Here is a 9,034-nt window from a genome sequence, read left to right on the forward strand (position 1 = left end):
AAGTAACAGGTTAGTAACTGGCAGGGAGAGTTTCAAGACAGCCTAACAAAGGCAGGTTTATGCTGGAAATTAAGATAAGGCAATGCAGGAAAGAGTAGTGAAAAAGCAGTCTGTTTGGACAGGGAAAGTGTGCTTAAACACAGACGAAACGAGAGGACAGAGTGGTCGTAATTGTGGAGAGATTATTGGTGATAAGGTGTAAACACTGTTCGATGATGACGATGTGTGTTTTTATCCAGAGAGACCGTTTGGCCAAAACTAAGCTGGTCTCTACAATTTAAGATACCAACCAACTAACTCACCCACATTCTCGAAGTGAAACCCCCAAAAACTTAAATGTGGGCACCGGAGAGATGGCTCGGCAGTTAAGAGCGCCAAGGTCCAGGTCCCAGCACCCACATGGCAGCTCACTGCAAACACAGACTCACACAGGCATACACACAAACCTAAACAATAAATACACCTCGAAACAAATAAAGCCCCTCAAAGCTAACTCAGGAAGTCTCATTTGGATCCTCCTAATTCCTCCCTCTCTACATAAAAGAAGGGTTTCTGAACAAGCTACTGAAAATTCATGTTTGAAGACCTCCTAACTTTTATCCTTTAAATAGCCATTATGTTTCCAGTGTATTATTATTAAGCTCACTCTCATGGTGTTCACCTTAGCGACAGCCTCAGGAGGAAGAATTGTGGGAGGCTGTTGTCTTCCAGACTCCCTGATCTCTGGGAATGTCTTATTCCAATTCCATGACACAAAAACAAAGAAGAGGAAGAAAGTAGAGAAAGGAAGAAAGAAAGAAAATTAAAGGAAACAGATGGAAAGAAAGGAAGAAATACACACACACACACACACACACACACACACACACAAAATAGAACAATGAAATTGTCAAGCAAGAATCTTCCAGATAAAACTTTGCAGACTGGACATGCTTGTTAAAGGCTCACTCTGCTTATCTTCAAGTATGATTGGATAAATCAAAGTTAGTTTGCTGACTTCTCAATTCCAGTCAAATCAGTAAATAGTTCCAAGAACCTACGATATGCCAGGCATGGGACTAAACGCTGGTTTACACACACACACCTTCATTACAGCTATTCTTCCAACATACGTGCTTTATTCTTTTTTTCCTTACTTTATTTTTTATATTTCAACCCCAGTTCCCCCTCCCTCCTCTCCTCCTGTCCCCCATCTGCTCCACAGAGAGGGTAAAGCCTTCCCTAGGAAGTCTACTAAGTCTGTCCCATCTTCTCGTTGACACAGGACCAAGGCTCCTCTCCACAACCCACACCCCTGTGTCTAGGCTGGACAAGGTATCTCTCCATATAGAATGGACTCCACTAAGTCAGATTGTGCATTAGAGTTAGACCTTGGACCCACTGCCAGTGGCCTCATATATTGTCCCAGTCACACCATTGTCACCTATATTAAGGGAGTCTAGCTCAGTCGTATGCGGGTTCCCCATTTGTTCAGTCCCCGAGGCTGGGTGACTCAGCTGGTCTTCACTCTGTGTTGGGAGCCTGAAGAAGCAGATTCTAATTCTAGCGAAGGAATGCCTAGCAAGAGCGAGGGCAAGCAGGCAAAAAGGAGTCACTTTAGGGAGAGCTAACTGGGCATGTCCATGGCTTTTGAGACATTAAAGTACATCCCCAGAGTCACATTTCCCCCAGCGAGGCCTCACCTCCTAAATCTCCCCAAACAGCCACTAAATGGGAATCAAGTATTCACGGGAGGACATCCCGTCCAAAGCCACCACACCAACCTATCTGCATGCCAGCATTGCCAGGCATGCTGGCGCACGCCCTTAATCCCAGCGCTTGGGAGGCAGAGGCAGGCGGATCTCTGTGAGTTCAAGTCCACCCTGGTCTACATATAGAGCTCCAGGATAGCCAGGGGTCGAGAGACCCTGTCAAAAACGGAAAAACAACAACAAACCCCCCCAAACAAACAAACAAACAAACCTGGAAATACTTTTAAAAACACAAAATTAATGGAAGCTGCTTCAGTGGAAACTCAATAGCACAGAATCAGCCTTACGAGTCTATCATGACTCCGGGGCAGCTAATTCAGGAGCCGAAAAGCCCTGCTTCCAAGGCTCATGCACAGCAGAGAAAGAATTTTCCATCAAATATCCCGTCTCTTCACCCCCCCCCCCATCTTCTTTCTCCGGTAAACATCCTCTCTCTCCGTTTTTATCAAATATCCTCTCTGTTCCTCCCTCCCCTTCCTTCTGCCTTTTCTCCTTACCCTCCCTATCCCCCTGGTCTTACCTCTTCCCCCACCCTCTCATCCAACTCCTCCTCCTTGCCCCCCCCCCCAGCCCATCGGCTCCCCATTTCTGTTTTTCACTGAGATGCTGGGAGTGGAAGCCAGGGCTTTGCACCTTCTAGGAAAGTGCTGTACCACTGAGCTCTGCCCCCAGCACGCCAGATTGCCTTATAGCATTTTTCCACGGGGGCATATCGAATCGGGGAAGGCAAAGAAGTTGCTGAGGGCTGGGTGCGGGGCTGGTGAGCTCTTCGTGACACAGCCCCTGAATGTGCGTGTGATCAAGTATCTTGGACTCAGTTGGGAGTCTTTGGGCTCTACCGGGGACACACCAGTTGAACCCCTCCCTGGAATTCTGCTACCCCGAGTTCAAACACACACTGTATCTGTCTAGAAAACAGCAGTGCGCCTCCGACTCGGGAAATGTGGTTATTCAACCAGGCAGGTGTTCAAAGGAAACCATCCCTCAAAGGCAACGTGTGTGTAAAAAAAAAAAAAAAAAGGAAGGTTTATCCAGATCTGCTGCTCTTGTCCCCACCGACTGAGGAATTAAAGCCAGGAGATGGTAGAAAGGCAGCTGGTACCTCTATGATGAAATGTGCAGAGCAAATGAAGCGTCTGAAACTCATATCCTGACTTATTCACTGGGGCCTGAGCCGGAGGGCTTCATAATACATACTTTCCTCCCTTTGTAAAAGGTCTGGGTTGAGCCAGACGACACTTGGAAGCTTACCCTAGAACACAGCTCGGAAGGCTGGCTCGTGTCGCTGATGCAAAGCTGAGGGGAAGGTCACCAGGCCAAGAGATCGTAGCGCCAAACCTGGTCTCCATGGCTTCCAATTCATCCCCAAGTAATGGAAACCATGTGTCAAAATAGGCTTTTCCTTAAGGCTCAAAATTTCCTTGTGAGGTATTCTCCATACCATTTTGATTCAAAACGCTACCGCCCACATCTCTTAATTTTGTCAGTATACAAACATCCTAAACAGATCTAAAAATTCAACCATTGCGAGGAGCGAGCAGCTGCACTGTGGTTCTCAGGCAGGTGAAGAGGATAGAGGACATGGCTTAGAGTAGGACATCTCAATGCAAAATCATGAGTGTTGTCGTGATTTACAGTTCAGGGCAAATGTGTTACGACCTTGCTCCATCGGAAACGGTCGTTACATCTGACCATCATGCGTGTGATATCCAAAAGCGTCTGAGGTGGTAATGGCAAGTGGCTAGGGTGACCAACTGGTGAGGTTTATGAAGGCAGCCGTGAGGTGGATCCCAGCCACACGACAGCGTGTGTCTGGTTCCGGAGAGTTGCTGTTGGAAAAGCTGACCCAGTGTCGCCAGGGGTTCTGATTCTCCAGAGTAGAGACACCTGCATACCCACAGATATTGTGGCACTAGTCACAATCACCAAGCTAGGGAGTCAGCCCGAGTGTCTGTCCGCGGAGGAATGTTAACAGGATAGTAGCTACATAAGCCAGCGAAGGGTGAAATAACATCTGGTGTGTTCCTGGATTTGGTTTGCCAGAAATTTGTTGAGCGTTTTGGCATCCATGTTCACGAGGGAGATTGTTCTGTAGTTCTCTTCTTAGTTGAGTCTTTGTTTGGTTTGGGTACCAGGGTAAATGTAGCCTCATAAAAAGAGCTTGGTAATGACCCTTCTGCTTCTATTGTGTGGAACAATTTGAGGAGTATTGGCATTAGATCTTTTGTGAAATTCTAGTAGAATTCTGTGCTGAAACCATCCGGCCCTGGGATTTCTTTAGTTGGAAACTTTTGATGACTGCTTCTATTTCCTTAGGGATTATAGGTGTATTTAAATTGTTTATCTGTTCTTGATTTGATTTTGGTACCTATCTAGAAAACTGTCCATTTCCTTTAAGTTCTCCAATTTTGTAGAGTATAGGCTTTTGGAATACGACCTGATGATGATTCTCTGGATTTCCTCAGTGTCCATTGTTATGTCCCCATTTTCATTTCTGGTTTCTTAAATTTGTATATTCTATCTCTCTGCCTTTTGGTTAGTTTGGGTAAAGGTTGGTCCATCTTGTTAATTTTCTCAAAGAACCAACTCTTTGTCTCATTGATTCTTTGTATTGTTTTTGATTCTACTTTATTGATTTCAGCCCTCAGTTTGATTATTTCCTGGCATCTACTCCTGGGTGAGTTTGCTTCTTTTTGTTCTAGAACGTTCAGATGTGTTGTTAAGTTGCCATCCTCCCTTACGTGGGTGAAGACTTTGATAGGCAGGAAGATAGGCAGTTCCAAAAGCAACTGGCCAAAAGCAGTTTATGGAGAGAAAGGCTTGCTTCATCTCACACATCCAGACCACAGTCGTTAATTGAGGGGAGCCAGGGAGAAACTATGGAGGATGCTGCTTACTGGCAGCTTACTCATGGCTCGGTTGGCTTTCTTATGCAGCCTAGGGATGGTGTCGCCCACGGTGGGCTGGGCCCTCCCACACCAGTCATCAAACAGAACAACCTCTCACAGACACGGCCACTAGCCAATTTGATCAATCGAGGCCATTCTTCCGTTGAAGTTCTTTCTTCCCAGGCGACTCGAGGTTGCGTCTGGTTGACAACAAAGACTAACCAGGACAGAGGGTTAAGGGGTAATACGGTTTGAGAAGAATGCTAACGAGCAGAAGAGGAGGGAAAGTCTGAGGTCAGAGCTGGAGCTCAGTGTGGGTGTTTGCCTAAAGGAAAGATCACACATTTAAAAACAAGAAGAATAAAACTGTCATATAATACCAAAACAGTGTGGGAGAAAAACAAACCCATAACGCTAGAGTGGCAAAACCCAAGTCCACCCTTTAATTTCCCGGTATACTTGACTGCAGTTTAGTCATATGAACTAGTGGTAATATCTGACATCTTCAAGTATGGCCATCCCTGTATGATTCTTCTCTCTTCCACTGAGATGTTCCCAAGGCTGGCAGCCAGGAACAGAGGCTTCAGGCATCCACAGTGACAGGAGACTCAGACAGTAAGGACATCCCTGCAGGCCTGGAATATGACCTGGGCTGCGGATGGAAATCCCTTGTTCTCCTCCCAGCCCGCAGCGGCTGGGATGCTGCTTCCCCAAGGCACAAGCTGCAGTTCTCTGGCCAGCTTTCCCCTGGAAATGTCATCAGTGCTGATCAGCAGGGCATGAGCTGAAGGCAGGGAGGGCATCATGGGCCACACGGCTCCTTACTCCCGACTTTCCTGGGGTCTTGCAGGGTCTGCATCTTGCTGAAGGATGAAGTGGAGGGAACAGGAGTGGAGCCTTTGCCTGAGTGTTTCCCACTAACAGTTTCCTAGCTAGAAACAGATGTTCTGCTGTCGTGCTGGGCCAATAGCACAATACAAAAAAAAAAAAAAAAAAAAAAAAAAAAAAAAAAACCAAACACACACAAAAAAAAAAAAAAAAACACAAAAAAACAAAACAAAACAAAAACAAAAAAACCCCCAAAAAAACCACCCATCATGGTATACGTCGTTCAAGGCATTCCGGGCTCCGGGTCTCAGTTCACAGTAGCTTCTCACATGCCTTAAAAACAGAGAGGAAACCAGCCTTTTCCTGCCCCTCATTTTGAGGCCTTAAATCAACGTCAGTCCTGGTGGCTTCCTGCGGCGCTGTGAGGTTGGCCTTTTTCCTGGCTCCTGTTTAGTCTCCTTCCCCTTTTGCAGCCGTGCATGTATGGGAAGGGGCTGGGAGACTTTTGGCAGCCCCAGTGGAGGAATTCTATAACTTGCCCACAGAAGCTGAAGGGATTGAGTTCCCAGCTGGCCCATGACTAGAGTAGTATAGGCAGAGGTAAGGGGCGGAGGTCTGGAGTTGGCATCCAACGCCCAAGCCCTGGATTATCAGTGGCTGCTTGCTACAGAGGCTGAGGCTCTGGGTGGATCCACAGATGAAAAAATCAGGAAGGGAATGAAGAAGAGAAGAAAAGGAGAGGGAGGGAGGGACGGGCGGAGGGAGGGGAATATTCTGGAAGGAACTTGCATATGCCCACACCCCCCTCCCTGTTGCTTTTCTTCTTTTTATATCTGTCAGGGCAAAAAACATGGCTCTCAGCTCAAAGGAAGTAAGGGATAGTTTATTCTGGAGCCATGTAGAAATGACTACGGCCTGGAAACACTGACTCAATTCACCCTAAAGACCTCGTTCCAATGTGGTAGCAATTTCATATTTTGTTTTTTTGTTTTTTGAGACAGGGTTTCTCTGTGTAACTTTGTAGATGAGCCTGGCCTCGAACTTACAGAGACCCACCTGCCTCTGCCTCCCAAGTGCTGGGATTAAATTTCATAAGATTTTTATGGGTACAGAAACAAAGGAAAGGCATTACAAACCAAGGCACTTTTCAAATCAATTAGTAGGAACATCAGGTAGGTAGAGTATGATAAAGCATGGGAACTTCCCCTCTGCTGACTTCAGATGCCATCTGACAACATTGCTAGTTTCTGGTTTGGTGGAAGTTAGGGGTCTGTTAGCACATTCCAGAAAGATTTACCTAATGCTCTCAAGGACGGATGTTAGGCAGCACATGAGTCAGGGTGATGGGCAGCTATAAACATATCACTTTGTGTCTGTCTCTGTGATGGAACACTGGACCAAAAGCAACTCAGGGGAAGGGAAGGGGGTTCGGCTTCCGTGTCACAGTCCATCTCTGAGGGGAGTCAGGGAGGGCGCTCAAGCAGGGAGCTGGAGGCAGGGACTGAAGCAGAGACCGTGGGCGATCCCGGCACCAGGCTTGCACGCCGTGGATCGTTCCGCTCACCTTCTTATATAACTGCCCTGCCCACAGTGGACTGGGCCCTCCTATGTCAATCATCAATCAAGAAAAGCGTTCCACAGATCTGCCTGCAGGCCAATCGGATGGAGGCAATTCTTTGTCCAGGTCGCCTCTTCTTAAGTGTCTCCAGTTTGCGTCAAGATGACAAAAACTAACCATAAACAGGCCCCCGATTTAATACTTCATTTTACACGTTGCCTTGGTCATGGTGTCTACAAGTAACAAAGGCACCATCTCCGGAGCCTTCACGAGAGAGGCGAACTTTTATATTTCATCAACACTTCTCTCAAATTTAAGTCTCATCTGAGGTCATATACACTTGCATAGGAGTTGGTGACAGTTCCAAGATGGCCTAAGTCTAATAACAGACTGAGGTTAGAGGAGAGAAGAGAGAGACGAGAGGCATTATTTTAGCCAGCAGTTCTGAGCTAAACCAATGAGAAGATGGGCAAGGGCTTAGTGGAATCAAAAGCAAAAAGCCGGCTCCATGTTCTTTTCCCAGCGTTAAATCCCTGATTCTCTAATTGAGGACGTCAGCCATCGCCCACTGTCATAAAAGCAACCACCAGACAGCACCTCTTCAAGGCTGAGACTGCCTGACCCACAGTGTCCCGCCCCTCTGATCTGTAGCTAATGGATGCTCTTGTAAACCACGGACTTCTGTCCCCTCAAAGCTGCATGTAGAATACCGTGGTTTCTCTGATCCAGCAGGGCTGTTGGTGGCTTTGGAAACTGGGCCGGGATTGGTCCCCATTGCGGGAGTAACAGCTTAACAACCCTTGTTTCCAGGATCTCTTGGTTTTAGGGATAGACAGAGTGACAAGTTCTGGGGATACCTGGGGAGATCAGGCCCCTGTGGGGTGCCCCTACAATGACCTGGGTAGTCTCCAGGTCCTGCTCAGAGTGGACCTGTGCTTGGCTCTGCAGTCATCTGGACCTTATTATTTCTTTCATTAAATTTTTTTTCTTTGACAATTTCCTATATGCTTATAGTACATTCTGTTTATCCTCTGCCCTCAGGTGGAAATTCTTTATAAAATTTTATTATTATATATTTAATAATAACAACAATATATCTTACACATAATATAATATTGTTATTTGTATATATATGGCATACATGTTATTTGTATATATATGTGCCACAGTGCACTTGTGGAGGTCAGAGGACAATTTCAGAGAGTCAGTTTCCCCCTTCAACTTTAATGTGGGTCCCGGGCACCAAACTCAGATCATCACTGGCCCTTGGTTTGAACATTAATTTTGTCAGTCAATGGGGCGTCATAGTCCTAGATGACTAAACTTCATTCTTTTCTATGACATAAGATCAAGGCTTCTTCAGACCCAGATGTTTGCTTTAAGTCTTCAGACAGGATAAGTACCATCTGGGAGCAGTCATGGCTTAGATTTGAAAATGGGTCTGCCCCTGCATCAGGAGTACATCAAGAGTTTTCCCTTTCCCGCTGGCCTTCCCTGCAGAGCGCACCGGGCTCCGGCCACAAGGGGGCCTCCAAGTGCTGTGAAGCAGTCAACACACAGGAATTTGTCTTCTTAAAGAAGGCTCCCTTTGCCCCTTCCAGCCATAGAGGAAACATACAAGATTGTCCTATGAAAATTTAGATTTAGGGGACAGTGAGATGGCTCAGCAGATAAAGCCACTTGCCATCAAACCTGATAGCCTGAGTTCTGATCCCCAGAACCCCCATGGTGCAAATTTGTCCTCTGACCTCCTCATGTGAGCCCTGGCACCGTCCCCAAGCCAGGAGCTCTCTCTCTCTCTCACACACACACAAATAATAATAGTAATTATTATTTTGAAACTCTAATGGTGTGTGTGCGTGTGTGTATTGTGTGTGCATGAGTGTGTGTGCATGTGTGAGTGTGTGTGCATGTGTGTATGCACACTTATGTGTGTGCATGTGCAGGATGTGGAAATAGAAGGGGACTTCAGAGAGTAGAAGACGAGATCTTAAGGGTAAGTGATAAGT

Source organism: Phodopus roborovskii, unplaced genomic scaffold, assembly GCF_943737965.1.
Source record: "Phodopus roborovskii unplaced genomic scaffold, PHOROB, whole genome shotgun sequence".
In the NCBI taxonomy this organism is placed as follows: Eukaryota; Metazoa; Chordata; class Mammalia; order Rodentia; family Cricetidae; genus Phodopus; species Phodopus roborovskii.